At 46.6% G+C, this 20,756-nt stretch overlaps 1 long non-coding RNA gene across 2 annotated transcripts in view; it reads right to left on the bottom strand.

Annotated features, from left to right (window-relative positions):
• Window positions 1-2,599: 2,599 nt before the first annotated feature.
• The window catches only part of LOC109451501 (uncharacterized), a 64,418-nt gene continuing 46,261 nt past the window's right edge, over window positions 2,600-20,756 (bottom strand). The window contains exons 3-6 of one of the 2 annotated variants that reach the window (XR_012490387.1): window positions 15,233-15,312; window positions 14,373-14,523; window positions 10,000-11,764; window positions 2,600-9,842 (exon numbers count right to left, since the gene is read on the bottom strand). This is a non-coding gene — a long non-coding RNA (uncharacterized LOC109451501). Of the gene's footprint in view, window positions 11,765-14,372; window positions 14,524-15,232; window positions 15,313-20,756 lie in introns of both variants that reach the window. The other variant, XR_012490384.1, reaches the window with a different exon arrangement.

Genomic DNA, 20,756 nt, shown 5'->3' on the forward strand with positions numbered 1-20,756 from the left:
TGAAATTACATATTTGCTCTAAAACAAACTGGCAGAGATGCTGTCGGGGGACCGCAAAGAATAATCATTTGCTTACACCGCGGGATGACAGCAGTTTGTCCTTGGATTGGGCTCTTTTCACCAATAGGGAATATTTGCATTCAGGAATTGGAGCCAGAATTGCCTCATTTCCCCTTTGGGGGTTCTGTTTCTGGAACCTCTGGATGGGCCTGGTGGCCCTGAGGGGGCGGCAGGGTCTTCAGCACGGTTGAAGCTGTGCCCCTGAGTCCCATGCGCTGTTAGCTGACATGGCCCTCAGCCTGGGACTCTCCAGGAAAGAGGAGCAGATGCCCTGCGCTTGTCCTGGGTCTCCTGCCAGCCCTCGGTGCTACATTGCTCCTTCTGTACGAGGTCCCATGTCCTTCAGCCTCACTTTGAAAACTACAGCTCCCGTGTGAAAAATAGTGGGCAGAGGTCTGGAGAAGATAAGCAGTGATGGGGAGCCCTTTACAGGGCCCCAGAAGCATGGGTTTGGCCTCTTTCTCACTTTTCCTGTTCCCCAGGAGGTCCTCGCCATGGATTCTGCCTGGAGTCAGGATAGGTGACTCATGCTCCAAGAATTCTTCACTTTACTTGAAAGACCAGCCAAAGAAAGGAAACTTTCTTGCATCTGGCATCCTTCTGGGGAACATGGGGGACCCAGCGCTCTCTCCCAAGTTGGGAGAGGAAGGAATGTTATTCTTTCGCAAAGCTGCAGATGTATCAGTTTCCTGAGGTTGCTGTTTACTCTTCTGGAGGCTGAAAATACTGGGTGAGAATAAAGCTTAATTCCATCCAGAAATATGGCTAATGTGGATTCTTAGAGGGAAGGACATGTCAATAAGAAATGGTCCTCAGTGTTCAGTTCCAAAGACGGCGTTTATTCCAAAGACACAAACAGGGCACTCCTTATTTATTTCTTACACAAAATTTCAATTGGTGGATAACAGGTCATGGACAAGATTCTTCGAAAGAAGAATTAGTGAGGGTTACAAATACCTACGAAAGTCAAAGGCCCTGAGTCTCTTTTTTATATCCAGCAAACAAAAATAACATAGATAGTTCTAGAAAGCCCTGGGGTCACATTGCTCACCCCCAAACTAGAGTTTTCAGGTCCACTCAAGGGAGGGTCCTTACAGATACATGGAAAGAGGGGTCAGCGTGCATGATAGCAGTGATGCTGGTTAAAGAAAACCTCGTGCAAGACCCAAACTCTAGTTCTGAAACCCAAGCCCAGAAGAGGTGCTGCAGAAACTCTGTGCATTGTTCCATGAGCTCATCACTAGCTGTTTCCTTGCTATCAATACCCCATGTCATGCCCAGAACCAAGGGGGCCTTGAGATATGCCGCACAGGCCTGTGCCAGGCAGCGTATCAACTACAGCAGATAATCAAATGTGCACAGATTTTGCAACCTGGTTGTTAAAATGTTGGTAGCTTAAAATAGACCCTGATAGCAGTATTTACACCACAGAAATTGGCAGATGCTACAAATCGTGGCTTTGTTGTTGTTGCTGTTGAGAGGTGATTTCGCAGCACATCGTTGCCTGAGGTGGAGTAGGAAGGAGAAGGAAGTGGGTCTGGCCCAAGAGGAGGACTTCAAGGCAAGTCACTAAGGGTTAAAGGTAAGGGTGTGAGCAACCCTTTCGTGGGGTCTCCATGCCTGGAGATGTATGTAAAAAGGTCGGACAATTATGTTTGCAAACTCATCCTAGGAAAAGTGCTGCATACCTCAGTGCTGAATATCACTATGGTCACCTTTGAAGTACTCCCCTTGGGAAGCTATGCACCAACGCCATCGCCTAGTCCACCCTTCAAAGCAATTTTGGAACTCTTTCTGGAATGGCCATCAGAGCTGTCGTCGTATTACCCTTGATGTCGTGAATGTCATCAAAATGTGTTCCTTTCAGTATTCCCTTTATCTTCGGGTAAAGAAGGACATCATTGGGAGCCAGATCAGGTGAGAAGGGAGGATGTTCCAATACAGTTTTTTGTTTACTGGCTAAAAACTCCCTCACAGATAGTGCCGTGTGAGTTGGTGCATTGTCGTGATGCAAGAGCCATGAATTGTTGGCGAAAAGTTCAGGTCATCTAACTTTTTCACGCAGCCTTTTCAGCACTTCCAAATAGTCAACTTGGTTCACTGTTTGTCCAGTTGGTACAAATTCATAATGAATAAACCCTCTGACATCACTAAAGGTTAGCAACATCATTGCAACAAGTTTGTGAACTTGATAGTTAGACCTCGTATACATGTAAAATGCTTATTTATGTATAGTAATATATAATGTGTACACACATAGTTTTTAATATGCACAGAAAAAAGCCTCCCAAAGCATAAATATCTAACTGTGCCCTGTCTATGCGTGGAGGTAGCTGGGCTGGGATCAGGACAAAGAACTGGAGAATTTCACACTTTATATACTCCTGCACTGATCGAAGTTTTCATAATAATTATGTATTATTTTATTACTTTATTTTTTTTACTCAATAAGGACAGTCACAGTGTATTATTTTATTATTTAAAAAATTAAGATACAAAAATCCTGACTTCAGTCAATGACTCTTTTTTTTTAATTTAAAACAATGTTATTTATTATAGTTTCTATTTACTATAGAAGCTATCTTTATAAGGATAAGATGGAATCTGCAAGAAAGCAGGCAGAACTCACTCATCAAATCATTTCGTTCTGAGTGTAATGATTTAATTAGAATTCAACTTGTCCTTCTCCTCAAAAGGTACATGAAAATTTGAAATTGATGGTTCCCAGCTCCTGCGGCGGTCCTCTGACGGCAAAGTGGTTCTCCGAAGATGTGACGATGTGTATCTCCCTGCGCTTGTCCATCTTTCAGCTCTGAGCATTGTCGGCCCTTTTCCAGCCTGCATTCCGAGGGGGAGAGCAGACCAACAGAGACTCTACAGATCCTTTCAGAGGTGATGCCACTTACTCATCCCCCTCATCTGCTTCTGAGGACACTCAGGGTGTTCATCACCCCGCAGAGCATGGGAGCGAGAGGACAAAATCTCCTACAAGCCCTGGGCAGGCACACCCACGGAGCTCGCCGTACAGTTGGTGATGCTCAGTGCCGAACATTCTGGAGTTGACAGGGCATGGCGCTAAAGGCTGTCTAACTTAGTCGTTACAAAGCCATGGCGTGGCTTGGACATGTGGTATTACCTTTCTGGGGCCGTGGAAACAGCTTCGTGGAAGGGAAGTGAGTGGCCCCGGTCTGTACCACTGGGACTAATCTGTGTTCTTTACAACACACAACTACGTACTTGAACTAAAATGTGAGCAGTCTGGAGCCTAATTCAAACACCACTGAGGGGATTAAACTATGTTAACCTCTGTGAGAAGCAGTTTGGAAGGGTCTGCCAAGTTTTTAAATTATCGCATCCTTTGACAATTTCATTTCCAGGAATTTATTGTACTAATACCAAAGTATTAAAACAATCCATTGCATGCCCATACATATTCATTGTAGCATTGTTTGCATTATGAAAAATTGCCAACAACCTAAATATCCTTAAATAAATATTCAAATTAATTAGGGCACATAAAATGGAACCTAAACAGTCTTTTAGAAAAGAAAGAAGCAGATTGAGATGCCCTGACATGAAATGAGCTCTAAGATGTAGCATTAAACATCAGAGTAGGGGAAATGTTTGAAAAGTATGCACAGTTGTAGATGTACAAAGTGGGTGGGGTAGAGATATGCATGCTTGGAATGTACTTTATATGCCTGGACTATCTCTAGAAGGCAACACAAGAAATGAGCTACAGCGATGGCCCCCGAGGGAGGGAACTAGGGCTGAGGGGGGCGGGGCCAGTGGAGAGGGCCGAACATTTACTCTCTACTCCTTTGACATCTTCTGAATTGTGTGCACATTGCCTATGTAAGTTTCCCAAAATAATTAAAGAAAGAAGGAAGGTCCATGAACTATGGCACCTCTGCAGACACATACTGTGCTTTCACTGGACTGAGCACTGCTTTGCAGTGACAAGGGCAGAGAGGGGTTCAGGAAAAGGTGACTGGAATCCTGCCCTGGAGAGAAGATCAGTAGGACTCATGCATCAGAGTTATAAGTGGATCATGGACTCTCCATCTGGAAAAGGCTCAGTGTCCTGTAACCCAAACCTGCCAGACACTCACATCCTGACGTTGACCTTCAGCTCAGACACCTCCATCTAAGAAGTGATGATGCTTGGCTCACCTTTGCCATTGGCATGAATGAAAAGGGCACAAGGAAACACCTGGCACGGTGCCTGGCACAGTCTAATGGGTGGTGGGCCTGTGAACATAGATCACGCAGAACGGTAAGTGCTTGGGGCAAAGGCTGCGCTCCCCGCATTCTGCCCCCTTCACCTGCCATGAGTGGTTCCACTGCGTCGCCTTGGAGTGGCTCCATGACGTCCTGTGGATGGAGAACCATACGTCCTTAACTACACATTTAATATGCACAGTTTGCTTTGACATTTGCAGAGATTATAAACATAAGTATAGATGAGCATCTTTTTGGCGTATAACATATTATTTTTCAAATGTCCTTGGTTCAGGAGCACAAATATGCAACCAAAGCACTGAACTTTTATTTTTTTTAGGAGGGAGGGTATTTGTGAACAATAATACATTGCTGCGACATTGACATTCTGAGGCACTTGTTCTCAAGTCAAAACTCCAAAAGAAAAGGGTGTGGGGCAGGGGAGAAGATATGAATGTAAGCAGCTATGGAGATGAGATAAAAAAAGCACTAAAGTTTAGTTCAGATGGGAGACCCAGATTCTACTTACAGCATCGATCCCAAAACCATCTCTAAGATGGGCCGAGTCCTATAACATTTTGAGACCTTTACACAATATTTTGGCTAAAAGTAAAAATAGCAAAAAGCCTGGTATTTCAAAAGGGTAAAGAGTCATAACATCAAAATACAGGAAGTTTTCATTTCCTCTGTCCCCAAAGAGAAATATTTTACCTGTTGAAAGAAAGAGGGAGAACAGCATTTTACAGGCAGAAGAGTGGGCAGCCTCCTACCTCCTGAGGCAGGAACCTGGGGGAGTGGGAGCTTTGCTGGGGTGGGAGGTTCACAATGGGTGGTGACATTGGGAGAGGTGGTGCGACCTCCCTGATCCTCTGTGTTCCTAACTCATGAATTCACCATAAGAATTAAGTGTTCAAACAGGCCGATTCCCAATGCCATCTTCCACATTTCATTAAAACGCCTCTTGTTAATGAGAGTTCCCAGGCTAGGGGAGGCTCACGGTGGACCTTCAGTACAGAGACCCCTACTCCCTGCTCGGGGGATTGCTAGGTCTGTTGCTATGGTCAGCGTCTGGAGAAACACCAGCCTGCTGGCTGCTGCCACCTGCTTTCCATGGGGTTCCCTCCTGATGGGACCAAACTCAAAAGCAATGGCCAAAGAGGAAACAACGTTACTGTACTAACAGCCGGCCAGTGGGGCCCAACACTCTCTCAGTACTTCCTGCACATCTGCAAGCTTTACCTGACCGTCACATGACGCCCACGCCAGGAAGCAGGCACCGGTGTGACCCCATGTCACAGACGAGGAAGCTCGGGATATGCCCCTGCTGGCCTCGCAGATTAGAGCTAAAATGAAATAGCTGGATTAGACTGAAACACAGACTATGGGCCCAGCACAGCCAGTTGTCCAACGGGATGGAGAGAGAGATGACAAAAACACGGGGTCAGCAGGGTCAGACGGTCTGGGTCAGCCTCCCGTGGGTGCTACAAGGCCTGGAAGAAGATGCCTGGCTAGTCCCACCCAGGATGGCAGGCTCTGCCTGGGCCTGGTGGCAGGAAAGAGAGCGAGGCACGCAAGAGGTGGCCCTTTTCGCACAGTGACCCAGCGCGTGGTCCCATGGCCAAATCAGGACCTGATCAAGTGACTCCTCCTTTATCAGGCAAGAGCAGTGAAAGCCAATGCTCTCCAGAGATGAGGAGAGAGGAAGGGCCCTGGCTCCCCAGCTCTCGCAAACCTCCAGGCAACCCCTTGTGGGGCTTATCTGTATCCCTCATAAGAACACAGATAAAGGACCAAGGCTGGGTCCTTTAGCTCGGACCCAACCTTGTCATTCTGTGGCCCAACACCTAGCAGAACGCCCGGGTCAGAGGAGAAGCTTAGCGTGTGTGGATTGACTGAGTAATTAGTACATACACGAAAACCAGAAAATGCCTGGTTTTTTTAAAGTTGGAATTGAATGTAAATTCTAGGCACTTATTCCTGCCCTTCGCTGTGGTGAATCCCCAGGATGGCCCCCCCACTTCTGCCATCACCCCTGTCTGTTCCGTACCTGCCTCTTGCTTCCTACCTCCTCCACCACCACCTCCCTCACTGCTGGTTCTGCCTCCTCCCTGCTTCTGTCTCTCCCACATGTGCTGTCAGGGTCGTCACAGAAACACCATTTTGTCTCCACAGTCACTTTCTCTGGAGCAGATGAAACTTCTCCCCGTTGTACAGCACAGGAAACTGAGGCCAAACTCACTCAGGGACCCCGTCAAAGCTGAGTTCAGCCCTGGCCCCCTGATGTCCAGACCAGTGTGGGTCATCCCCCCAGCCCGTCGTCTGCTTACAGGTCTCACAGCAAGAGGGGAGGCCCCTCTTCACCAGCTGACTTCACAACTGTGTCCATTAGTGCCACGCCAGCACTCTTGTGACAACAGGAGAGGGTTTCCTTTCTCTGGACAACAGAAAATGCTGTCTAGGGCCGCCAGCCCCGGGTCCGAGAGGGGCCATGCCGTCACCTGCACCACCGGGCACAGCCGTCCAAGGAAGGACGCCATCCGGAGACGCCCTCCCTGACTTGAACCAGCAGTGGGGAGTGAGACAATGAAGGTAGGCAATTGGTGACCTTCGTTTGCCCTTTCCTCCTTTTCATCAGTGGGGATAAATAGAGTCCTTCCCTCTTCTTTGTCTCTGGGCATACAGTTCTCACTTGGGTCAAAACGTGTGTGGCCTGGAGGAAATGAATGTAAGTTCTACAAATAACTCAGGCTATTCAAAAGCCATGACAATAAAGGCAGAGCCTGAACTCCCAGAAGCCTGCAGGGGCTGCACAGGGAAAGCCAGTGTAGGGGCCCAAGCAGGCGTGTGAACCGAAGGGAGCGAGGCCTGGCTGAAGGAAGTGGCCAGCTGACTGCCCCCTGGGGACCCAGAATTACGGAACTGTCCAACTTCTCAGGACAAAGAAGAAACGGTTTTCATAAGAAATGCACTGTTTCAAATGTAGTTAAAAATCTTTAAGATACCGCAAGGGCCAGCAACATCCGGCCCCCCACCCCCAACACTAAGGAAGAAAGACGAGGAGCAGGAGGGTCGTGAGGTCAGTCCAGCGCCAGGAGACACCAGACTACGGTCACAGCCTTGACCCTTTCATTCTCCAGCTCTCAGAGCAGCAGAGGCAGAGACAAGCGCCCTCAGGGAAAGAAAGACAGTGAGGGGCACTGGACCTTTGCACCTGCTCCACCCTCCAGAGGAAAAAGAGCGATCTGTGGGGACAAAATGTGTTAAGAGGCAAGCACTTCCAACGTCCCGCCTTCCCTCGTCCATCCAGTCCAGGAGGGGAGGACCGTGCAGGCCGGGCCTGGGACAGGCGAGCGGACGGGAGTGTGGGTGCTGTGGCATCACCCGGCGAGGGAACCGGACAGCTGTGACCAAGATGAGGGGATCCCCACTGTTCTTCAAGAAGCTCAGGGACACCTAGAAGGACTCTGGCCACCACGCTGTGTCTCTGAATTCAGTAAAGCCTTGCGGAGACTGGGCCAATGGGTTAGGCCGGGAATTAGTCTGTTTCCCAGGTAAAAAGTCCTTCTGTTCTAAGAATGAAAGGCAAGCCCCACCCCCACCCCCCAAGGTCTGCAAGTCTAGGGGCATTTTCTACAACATTTAAGTCTCTGGGACTTGCCAAATTGTTCCTCGTGATGACTGTGTTATAATGACAATGTCATTCAGGATCAGTGAGGCCATGTGAGGGCAGCGCAGTTGGCCTGCGTCCCAGCCAGTCTGAGAAGGACAGGAGTTCCTGATTAGTTTGAGGGCAGAAGATGGACACAGAGAGTCACAGAATGAGGAAAAGTGAAATTCGCCGCCAGCATGGGGGCAGGATAGGTTGTCTGGAAAACTGGTGGGACACCCAGAAGAAGCCCATTCTGAGAAGGGATTGATGGAGGAACTTCTTGGGAGAGAATTTTCCCAAAAGAGCCGTGAGGTAACTTCAGGCAAGAACAAAGACTTAGTCAGCAGAGGACAACAGACTGTGCCCAGGCCAGGAGACCTGATCCAGCTCATGGACATCGGCCGAAATCCTGGGGACACAAGACTTGGAGCCAAAACAGAAGGAGGGGTCCTCATCACAAACCAGCCAGACTTGGGGGCACCAGAAAAAAAGAGCATTTCATCCCCATTTCTCCCCAGAGCCGCCCCCGCTGTGCTCCAGAGGGGACGACCTCCCTGAGACAGGGCTGCAGGGGTCAGCAGAAGGGACTGGCAGAGCAGTGAGGGCTGGGAAAGCAGCGGGGTCCCCAAGGAAAGACCAATGCCACACATTCTTACATACAAATGAGACGTCTAGAGACTCCCAGTGTCCCTGGGGGGAGGGGGCATGCCATCAGATAATGGTCAGGTGCAAGAGAGTACGTGTTTAAATGTGACATTACTTACATTTTAACTTCAGTCTTGGGGGCCAAGAAAGCACAGAATGTAGGAACGCCCAGACATTCCCCAGTGATAATTTGGGGCATCATGTTTTACCTCACTAAGGTTGTAAGTCTTGGAGGACAGGTGTTATCGTCTCATTTATTTAAGGCTCTCTCTCCAGCGACCAGGATCGTGTCTGGTATATCGTCGTGTCAGTAGTTACTGATTAAATAAGTTTCCCACTGCATTTCCCCACGGTAGACCTTCACATCGTCAGGTCTCAAGCTCTTTGTAGCAGCAGACCACTTTTTTGAAATGGAACCTCAAGCGGAAGGAAACACACACACACACACCAGGTGAACGAGGACTCACTGTGACTGGAGATGGGGCGGGGGTCCCTGCACAGCCCAGCCAGTTCCTCTCGGCTGACCCAGTGATTCCTCTGGGCTGTCCCTCAGGCAGCATTTGAAAAGTCTCACGATAAGAGAGGGGGCCCCTTGGGGGAGCAGGAACGACAGCTCAGCACATGCATTGATGGAGAAGTTAAAGTCAGGGCCACCTTCAGTTGACTGGGCAGTGACGGAGAGCAGAGCGGCCCAAACCTGGGACGTCATGCTGCTCCCGCCAACCTGTCAGCACGCTCTGACACCTCATCAATATTAATGCCGTTGGCTCAGCAGTTTCTGAATATTTCTAAGTTTGAGCTCTGTCTCAGCACTTTCCAGGACGAAGAGCCAGCTCAGATGGAGATGCAGTCCTGACAATGTCATAAAATGTTGAGTTTAATTATATTATCATTTGATGCTTCCCACCCAAACCTCAAATTTTGCATTTGTATTGAGTTATTCCTGACTAGGTCTGGTGGCAATGTCACAGTGTCCCTGTCAGGACACATTCCACACAGCTGAGGCGGCCCTCTCACTCCTTCACATCAATGTCTTGAACACTTGCCAAATCCAATTCCAAAGAAAATGACGTGAGGTCCAGGGGACAAGCAGCGCCCTGGAGCTGCACGTGTGGACGCAGGGTGGCACGGGCCTGGGACCAGATTTCTGCTGTCCCTTTTTCCTGTGAATGTTGCTGACTTGAGCAAGTGACTTTGTTTTCTCTAAGCCTCAATTCGACACCTCTAAAGTATGGGGAATAAAACTTGTATCTGTTTCCTATTCCTCCTGTAACAAATTAGCACAAATACGGTGGATTAGTACAAAGTTACCTTATAGTTCTGGAGGCCAGAATGGGTCTGAAATGGGTCTCACGGGATTGAAAGCAAAGTACCAGCAGGGCCGCATTCCTTCGGGAGGTTCCAGGGGAGAATCGTTTCCTTACCATTTCCAACTTCCAGAAGCTGCTCACATGTCTTGGCTTCTGTCCCCTCCCTCCATCTTCAAAGCCCCTGATGGCTGGTCAGGTCTTTCTCACATCGCATCACTGACTTCTGCCATTTATAAGGACCATTTAGAAGGACGATTGCTTCTGTTTATAAGGACCCTTGTGATTACACTGGACCCATTTGGACAAGCTTCCCGTTTTAAGATAAAAATTGATTAGCAATCTTAATTCCCCATGGCCATGTAAGGTAACATAGTCACAAATTCTGGGGATTAGGGCATGGGCATATTTTGGGACCATTATTCTACCAACTGCAAGACCTACCTCATAGAGTGGTGGTGAGGGTGACACGAGGGCAAGTGCTGCCATATAACTGAGTGGCTTTCTCCAGAAGCTGAAGACACTGGGGCATATCAACACCAGGAAACTGGAAGATGTGTACCATCTTGCATTGTCCCTTAGGACCTGCTTGTCCCAAAAGGCTACCATCCAGCTTTGCCAACCTAGCCTACCAATCTTAGGACAAAGCAATGATCCATTACGGTTCAGTCTACCTCCCTTTTCCCTTTGTTTGCCTGGAATCAAAATGACAAACACACCTTATGCCCAAACCTACTCTTTCATTTTTTATCCTGCCCATTAGCAGCAATGACGCTGAGTGGGGTCCCCACTAGAACTCCAGGACACATTCAACTACACATCCATGAACCTCCCCTTTGACCTCTGGGAGCCAAACTCCAGGATCCCTCCTGGACCAGACACCCCCCTTACATGCTTTTGGAGTAGCTCAGTCTCACTCTCAGGAGACAAGTGGATGGTCAAGCTCTTCCCTGACACAGTGAGGACGTGAGTCTCCAGACTGACATGAGTCAGCCGGGTTGTACAATAATCCCCCATTCTCATTCTCTCGGAGTCTTTCCCCGCAGCCCTCAGGAGCTTTCCCTCAAGCCAGCCTTGTCCTTTAAAGCCTGAACAATTCCTAACTGACAGGACACCCTCATCTCCAGGTGGTTTTTTCTGCTTAACGTACACACCATTCGTCATGGTAACAGTCTGTGCAATCCCCATGTAGCTAAAGGTTCTGCTAAACCTCTCCACTAAGTGGTCTGTAGAAATGGGCAAACTCTGCCTTCGTTACCATAGCCACACAACTTGAAGGACATAAACGGTTAGAAGAGGCCTATTCGTTACCACATAAAATGAGTGAATTAGAAGCGGTACAGGGAGGAAGGCATGAGTTTGGATGAAGTCCAGGCTGGGTCTGAAGCATTATTCCACCGCTTTCGAGCAGTGTGACCTTGAGCAAGATAAACGCAAATCTCGGTTTCCTCATCTGTAAATTATGGTTAGAAAGGAAAGAGAAAACAGCTGCCGAAGTCACCACAGCTGGTACCTAGTTCTGTTCCGATGACCCATTGCTGTGTCTCCAACGACCCGAAAATATGGTGGTTCCAACAGCACCCGTTTCATCACATCTCACAGATCTATGAGCAGCACTTCGGCCAGGGCGTGGCCAGGGGACGCCTCTGCTTGGCATGTTGGCGGCTGACGTCTCTGGGCGGGGGTGGGCGGGACAGCTTCACTGAACAGTGGATTCTCATTATTCACAGTAGTTATGTTCTAGAAAACTGCCCCGGGCACAGGGAGTGAACACTGAGCCATTCCTCCCAAGGGAAATCCAGGGTAAGGTCCTTGCAAGCCTCTGGTCACAATATTTCTGCTGACCGATCAACATGTAAGCTTCCTTGTTTGATGTGAGCTTCTGTTTAAAGACACCTTATTTAGTACATGTGCCTTCAAAACAGTTAATTACATTAAATACAATTACGAATTATAATTCAGTATCATATCCTTTATCCTAGATACTAAGCTGAGAAGGTTTGACACCCCCCTTCCCCTGAGTAACGTGACCATGGCTTTCTTTGGTTTTCAGACTCACCCTGTGCTGTCTACGCCACCTTATCTTTAATCGGTCATCACCCATGAATCCACAAATTTAGCCACTTTCCATATTTCCCGTAGCTTCATCACACACTATACATGTTACTCTCGCGATGCAAGAGTGGTCGTATGTACAGATTGGCAAATTTCCTCTTCCTTTTTCTCCTTATTCTATATTGTTGACCATGAACAATGAACTCACAGCCGACAGCACTAAAACTCAAGTCTGAACGAAGCTCCTCTAACACACATACTTTCCCCATGAGGCATGTCACAGCCTACCTGCACTCAGGATCGCCAGACAGCCCTTCCACCCGACGCTTGGGGCCACTTTAAACAGAGAAATCGCCAACGAAAAGCACACCAATGTGAGAAACGTGGCAGTCAGTGGATCATGAGAAGGACACTTGTTTACAGTCTGAGCTGAAACCAGGAGGCAGAGCATCACCTGGTTCCAGGTGAGAACATGCCTATCGGGCAACTCAGCTTTTTCTGCCGCTCTGCTCACCTCCATGTGGGCAAGAACATAAGGATGGTGCAAGTATTTATCTTGGAGTTACAAATAAATTTTCATGAGCAGGAAAAATCACAAATTCAGAGTTTGAATATTGAGGTCAGCTGTTTCTGGTATTTTTGCAGCAATGGCTGCACACAGCTGGGACTGTCCCCTAGGGCGTGTGCATGTGGGCTCTCCCACATGGCAGCCTTGGGGTACCTGGACTTGTCACGTGGTGGCTGGCTTCCCCCAGAGTGGGCATCCGGAGGGAACAAGGAGGAAGTGGCCTGACTTTTCCCGATCTAGCTTTGGAAGTCACACAGTGTTGCTTCCGCCACATTCTCTTGGTTGCAAGTGAGACAGGGGACAGCCCAAGTTCATAGAGGGGAGAACTAGCCCTCCACATCTTGATAGGGGAGAGGCTATTATGGCCATGTTTCCAGCCAGAGTGCTGGAAAAAAACAGTAGCTACTATTTGATACAAAACAACAAAAGATGTTTCAACCAAATACCCACAAGAGTAGAAGCAATTATTCAGAAAGCTCACTTCTGTGATCGTGTCCTACCTCACAACCTTAAGGAAAAGACAGATAAGAGCTAAGAAGAGGTAAGAAGACGTAAGGAAGCAAGACCATTATAGAAGCCAGGACTTGGGGGGAGGGAGGGAGAGAGAGAGAGAGAGAGAGAGATCTTCAAATCCAAATCCAATTAGGATATAGTCTGGTCCCCACCAAGTGTCAGGAATTCACGTGTGGCGCACGGCAGTCTAGAACATTGGTTTACTCAGAAACAAGCAACTGAAGCCTGTTAAAAAATATAGATTTGTTAAACCCTGACTGAAACATGCGAATCTGTAGGCCTCTAGTATTTTTGACAGATACTCCAAGTCACCCTGGTGTGGACACTGGAACAGGTGCTTCCGCCAGCTGGGAGCTGGGAGGACACCACAGCCCCCGTCATCACCCAGCTCAACGCCTTCAGACGTCCCCAGAGACCATCTGGGAAGCACTTCTAGACCCATCTCATGTGCCCAGAATCTACTGAAGAGAATGTGAGTGAAGAGCAATGCCTGTTTCCCAGACACTAGAAAGGGCCCTGGGTCTCCCCTACTCTGTGACAGAGAGGACCAGGAGACATGCTCCAAGGGGCCCTTGTAAATCCTCTTTTAAAAGCACCTCTCTGTCAATAGGTATTATTGTTGAGAGAAGGATGCTCCCTGCAAAAGACGTCCATGTCTTAATTCCTAAAACTTGTGAAGACGTTACCTGCATGGCAACGGGGAACTGAGGTCGCAGATGGAATTAAAACATGCCCTGTATTGCACTGTCGTTGGTTTCTCGTGCGGAAGCAAAGACAACAGCATGTTTGGCACATTGCAGGGGCTCGCTCACCAAACGGCATAACAGGTGACCAGAGCGGTCCTTTATTTTGCTTTGCTCTTATCCTCCAATACTCATAAACAAACACTCGATTTTACTCTAGTCAAAGAGAAGTTAATGCAAGAGAACTTTGGAGAAAGCACGAAGCAAGGAAATTAACACAGGCTTTGAGGGTTAGCATGGAGCCTGTGGGTAAACATCAGCGACCAGCAGTCTGCATTTTGTCCATCCAGTTTCTATAATCACTTCCATTTTTAGAATCAAAGGCAATGAAAATGTATTCCATCAACAGATATTGACAACTGAAATCACAGGCAAAGGGCCAAGCTCCCTAGTATAGACAGAGCTCTTAGAAAGCATTGAGAATAAGACCAAAAAAAAAAAAAAAAGAAAGAAAAGAAAACAGAGACATGAAAGATATGGCAGATACTTCATGGAAAAGAAAAGGGGCTGTTGACGCAATGAAAATACGCTGAACCTCACTCATAATAAGAGAAAAGCAAATTAAAACTACACTGGAATTCAAAAGTGTAATAACAATCTGTTGTTGTTACCTGTTGTTTCTTGAGGAGCAAAGGCTGTTACACACAGCAGGCAGGAGTGGGAGTCTGTACAGTTCTATGTGATGGTAATTTGACAACCTATCAAAATAGTAAATTGGTCCCTTTTGTCCATCCATCCCTTTGGGGAATTCATCTGACAGACCTGCCCACAGAGAAGTCAAATAACACACTGCAGCTTTGTTTGTGATAGTAAAACATTGAAACAACCAGAACATTCACCAATAGGAGACTGGTTTTATAATGATACATCCATTTTGTGGAATAGTACAGGTACACCGCTGTAAATAAAAATGATAAAACTCTCTAGGTGACATGGAAACATCTCCAAGATATATTTTTTAAGTAGAAAAAAACCAAGATAAACAGTGTGCATAACATGCCATCTTTTGGGTTACAAAGAGGGGATAGAAAATAAGACTATCTTATGTTTTCTGGTATGTGTGCATGGAGGGTCTCTGAAAGGATTCATGAGATTTGAAAATGAGGTTGGAATGGTCAATAGAGAAGTATTTTTTTCCTCATGTGAAATATTAGCCTGGGAAACACACGAGAGGAGAAACTTCACAGAAAAGTCAGATGAAACAACCGTAGTTTAGAGGACTGGTTTAAAAAGATGTTAGCTTTCATTTCTGTTCTAATTAAAATACATTTCTATTGTGGTATGGAGACATAACTGAAGTTTTGTTGGTTTTCTGTGTTTATTTTTCCTGATTTTCTGAGAGAGAGAGAGAGAGAGAGAGAGAGAGAGAGAGAGAGAATGTCTAAGCAAATTAACTGTGTAACTATATATTCATTATTTAAACATGTTAAGGACAGGAGAATTCCATGGGTGTCTAGTAGAAAAAACTTACCAAAAAAGGGCTATGATTCCATGTGAAATATGCCTTTTCTCCAATGCTTCTAATTGTACTATGTTTCAAACATGAGCAATCTGATACAAAAAAAAAATAACACAATTATTATTATAATTGGGCCAAAATGCATTAACAATGGCAGTTCCTGGATATTCTTCTTCTTTATTGGTCCCTTAAGAAATTACCGGGCTTGACATACTTAGAACAGAAATCCATCACCAAATCATTCCCTTTTAGTTGCACAAATCTACATTCTACCCATTAGAAATAGTCTTTCCTATTTACCTGATTAATAAAAGAACCACATCATTTGTCATCCACCCGAGACCCTTTGAAGCTAAACAGGGCCTCTTCATCATGACGTGGGGACACACGCCTAGGGGAGGTTGCCAAGTCCGAGGTAATTTACCTCTTGTGGGATTTATAATAAATGTAAACTGCAGAGCATTTATAAGATTGGCTGGGCTGCAATGAATTGTATCTTTCCAATTAGGATACAAATGGCTTCCAGGGACACAAGTTGAACTCTTTTCTGTAAAGACACATTGATCAGAGCCGAATCATTTCTTAACATCCTGCAAACCATCTACGTGACCTGCCCAGCGAACCACCTCACTGCGCTCAAAACCTGTGATGTGCCCACAGAGATTACTGACTTCCTGATAAACTCGGTGGAGCGTTCCAACAGTCAGTCCCCTGTGGTTTATTCAAATTTATTGCACCTAATTCTTTTCCTAACCTGAAATTCATTTCTGCATGTTTGTATTGTTGCTATGGTGCTTTCTAGGAGAATAGCCTTCAGTTTCTACTTCGCTCCATTCAAGACATAACAGAACTTACCCAATGTGTCAAGGCAGTTATGGTTCAGATGCCCCATCCTTTTTGCTTCCTGCCCCCCCAAAGCCAAGTCAACCAACATCAAGAAAGACGTAATCCACCTTGTGTTCTGCGTACTAAAGTCATAGTTTTAAGTATTTCACAGATTTTTGCCCATTTGTCCCTTCATGTGGACATACCCCAAATCCTTTTATCCTGTTTGTCACGTGGGGACAACACTGTCATCATTCTAGTGTTAGTCGTGCTTAGGGGAGTCTTGCGAGGACTTGAAGCCACCCGTGAATCCACTGAAATCATCTGCAGCATGTTTCGTGTGTACGTTTTTTGTTGTTGTTGTTCTCATGAGAAATGGTTCAGAGTGGTCATCAGATTCTCAGATGGGTTACCTGAGGGCTCAGGAAGGGTTAAAACAGACACACCTGAGTCAGGAAGGCACCTTTCCTCTGGGCATTTATTCTGCAGACAGATGTGTCCACTTTGACAGAAGTTTTCCCACTGGGTTTTTACAGAAACAGCAGCAGCCTGTGGTCGTGCCACTCCCGGGTGGTCCAGTTCCCAGACTCCGCTTGCCACCATTCTTAGGTTGTTCATGATACACATGGCTCATGGTCCTCTTTAATTGAAGCCTTTGCATAATGGACTCCGTGCTCACTTGTACTTCTGACTCAACTGGCGAGATTAAAACAGTCGAAATCTCTTCCTGGTGACTTTTTGCTACTTTCATATTTCTCTGGTACCAGAAAAGAGCCCTCCCGCTCCACGTCCCACCAATGTATTGCTGATAAATCACAATCAACTTCTTCTGGGTTATAGCAAACATAAGACTTGCCCCTCTAATATCTGTTTTGACAGGAAATGTTTGGTAAATAGAGAAAACCTGGCCATTTTACACGAAAGAAAGGAAAACAAAATTTCCAAGATATTACTCAGGGTTCTATGAAATTCTTCCTTTAAACTTTTATGGCCTCGGATGTAATACATTTGTGTGGGAGGATCTGGGTTAGCTCACGAGATCAGGTAACGAGGACAGTGTGGGGTCACCGCTGCTCTCGGGTGGCCTACACTAGCCATCCTGATGAGTACTTTGCCCAGCTCGGTGAACCAACTCAGGGATTCTAAACTGTGATTGGTGACCCTAGGCCTCCTTCTAAGTGGATTTCACGCAAGTCCCTCTCTTAGTTCATTAAAAGCTCAGACTAAAACACTCACCTGGGGAAGGTCGTGATGTGTGCCAGTTCCCAGGCACAGAGATGGCATTTGACAGCTCTTATTCTTTGTTCCATCATCCTGTAGAAAAGGCGCCCAGAACAACAAAAGACACTTGGCAGTGCTGACGATGTGTCGTGGCCTTGATGCTGCCACAGCACTGTTTTCTCTGCCCCATAAAGGTGGCGTCCGGGAATAATGCACTGTGACGTTCACCTCCATCTTGGAGTTGGGTAGATTAGGGAATTAAGCTCAGTGAGGGATGCCCCTTTTAGGCTCTGTCTCAAATCCACAGGAATTTGCCCCATTTTATGTCAGTAACTTTGCCTTTGCAAGTTTTATTAGCCTTCTTTAAAAACAAAAAAGAAAGGGGTGGGGGACAGAAAGAAAGAGAAACATAGAGAGAAACAGAGGAAGGAAGGAAGGAAGGAAGGAAGGGAGGGAGGGAGGGAGGGAGGGAGGGAGGGAGGGAGGGACAAGGAAGCAAGGCAGGAAAAACACTATACCCAGCAGGGCCTCCTTCCCGGGGTAGACAGAGGAGGCTGACTGTACTAGAAACCTCTTTGGATCTGTCCCGTCAAGGCCAACAGCATCTCCACAGGAGTGAAGTCGATAGCTGTGGCCTGACTGCACTCTGAGAGCAATCTGTGTGGTTTGAAAGTCGTTTCTAATAGTCAGATATGATGGAATGACGGCTGGAGTCTGGACTGAAGCTGTTCTTTTTATGTCCAGTTTACACTGACCATCTTCTGACTCTGCTGAGAGCTGAGGGACAGAGATCCATCTTCATTTGCACTGTTTGTGTCTTATTGAGATGGTCACATATTTTAGCTCCATGATATTTCAAAAACATTCTGCTCCCCTGCCTCTTAACGACCATCCATGTGTCGTCCCATTAAATATATCCAATTTCTGTATCTTCCTTAACTATAAAATGTTTCCAAGCCAATTCCCTAGATAAACCTCATGGCGTCCCATTTTAAATGGCATGAAAGGCCAGAGCCAAGTTTGCTTGCTTTCTGAATCTGATTACATAAAATTCTCCACTAGGCAATTTTCCATTTTAGATTCCCCATAACTGTATTAGTGATATGTCTCCGAAAATGCAAAAATAATATTTGCCAAACACACTAAGGTAATTATGTCTGCCTTACAAATAACAGTATTTTACAAATATAAAACAGCTTCACATCAAAGTTGATCTGACTATGTTTAAACTGAAGGTTGATATGCCTGGATCCTGTCTGAATAGCCAGGTGTGGGCTCCTGGCACACGACAGGGAAAGAAAGAGAAGTGGTAGTCATAGAGTATCTCCTGTGTTCTTATACTTTTGATCTCGTTTTATTCTCACAGCAGCCCCAGAAGTTGGTATTATTATTTTCCTATTACAGATGAGGAAAACTGAGGCTCGGAGAAGGTCCATGTCTTGCCCAAGGTCATTCCAGCTAGTAGAGTCTAGATTTGAACAGAGATTCAGCTCTGTGCCAGCCGTGTCCCTGGATAAGGGCCAAAGGGCAGTCCCTCGGGACCAGTGACCTCAAGCAAAGCAGTAAGTCAATTTCCTGCTGAATAACATAGCATGTGGCCTAGAAATTGGACAACTAAGTAGATGGAGAGAAAAAGAACCATCCATGAAACAATGGCAAAGGGTGATCTTCAGATATGACCTAAACCCCGTCCTCAAAGGACGGCTGGGTGGGCCTTGGTGATCGTGATAGGACAGCTTGAGGAGGTCTGGCCATGAGGCAGGGGGATTTCAAGATACAATCAGGGCAGGAAAAAAGAGTCACACTGGAGTGAGGGACTGACTCTCTGTGGGCTGATCTGAACTGAGTCCTAGGGTGTGGTGAGCTCACACTGGATCCACGAACAGAACACGGCAGGAAGTCACTCTGGGAGGGTGCAGAAAAGCAGTGGGGGGGTCAGAGGAGGGTCCTACACTCAGGGGAAAACCAACAGTATTGGGAAAATCAGAGAACCAGCTCAGAGGTGGCCTGGACAGACCATGTGTGTGAGGGCAAGGGCAGCGAGCCTCTGTCCCTGGGCACCCCAAAAGATCAGCATCACCTTGAAAATGTAGCAGGACAAAACCCTCAGGAACTGCCCCTTCCAGCTCTGAGGAAACAGGGATTGACCAGCATCCTCAGGGCAGATGTGGGACTGAAAGCACGGGAAACCAGCTTAGAATACATCCATGTCAATTGCATGGGAAATTAGAAAAGAAATACAGATGACAACCGAAAAGCTAACTAGGAGTCTGAGAATAAAAGCTGAGGACTTTTTCCCTTAGAAAAGATGTCCAGGCACTGCTTTGTTTCATGACCAGTGTTTAGGAGAAGCCTGGGGAGGCAACTGCTTGGAGTGGTGGCCCCGCCCAGTGCGTCTGCAAAGCACAGCCGGTGTCTGGAGCTTGGGGAGAATTGGGACTCATCAAATTGAGAGGATGGAGGGGATTCCAGGTGTGGAAAGAAAATGAATGGAGATGAAAAGGTTGGAAACCACCGTGGGTATTTGGGTAACACTGAGTCAAATAGCTTTTCAGGGGCAGGCTGCACCCCTGGAGGGTGGAAGAGAGGTACCCAGAGTGGGCACGCGAGCACGGCTGGGTGGCTCTGGGGTGGCGGGACAGAATCATAAGGTGAGCCCAGTGGGATTCTTTCACTTTCTCTGGCAAGGAGACAGCGGCTCTCCAATTAAGCATCCCTACTGCTGAATCAGCAGGTCAGACTCCCCCCAGCAAAGGTGCAGACCGGCCTCAGCACCAGGGAACCTGGGAAAGGGGAGGTGCATTGGGTGCTTCCTGAGACTGTTTCTGTACAGGATGTCACCTGCTGTCATTGCTTTCAACAGTCAGGCAAGCTCATGTTTGGGGAGTCTAGAAAGAAAGAGAGCTTCCCTGAGTTTTAAAGGAAAATGATTGCCTTCTCTCTCTGCTGCCAGATACGCATACATAAACATTATTTTCTCCATTTTGTCATCGTTTTCTCTTGTCTGGTGTTTATCAGGCTTTTTTCTCATATTTTTACGGGTAAGAGGTGCTTTTAAATTTGCACATCTGAAGAAACAGAATGAAAGAGCCCTTTTTCTCCATATTTCTAATATTTGGCCAGTCTTTTGCCAAATGTGTTGACCTCTATTCTGCAGATGGTTTAACTGGGTCACAATCATTTTCTATCAAAATTCTAAGGACACTACTCCATTGCTTTCTGGATTTTGATTCTGTGGAGAAGTCTGAAGCCAGGCTTGAAACGGGGATTTTCAGTTATTTTGGGGTTACCCCATTTGTTTTTGTTGCTGTTGCTTTTCTTTTGTTTGTTTCTTATGAGTCCTTTCTTTATGCCTGAAATATAAACGTGTCACTATGCTAAGGCTAAATATTGGGCTCTTTTAATTAATTTTGCCTTGTTTTTAATGAACTATTTCAATTCGAAGGTCTAATTCTTTCTTAAGCTCAAGAAAGTTTCTATTTGTTTACTG

The sequence above is a fragment of the Rhinolophus sinicus genome, linkage group LG01, assembly GCF_036562045.2.
Source record: "Rhinolophus sinicus isolate RSC01 linkage group LG01, ASM3656204v1, whole genome shotgun sequence".
NCBI lineage: Eukaryota > Metazoa > Chordata > Mammalia > Chiroptera > Rhinolophidae > Rhinolophus > Rhinolophus sinicus.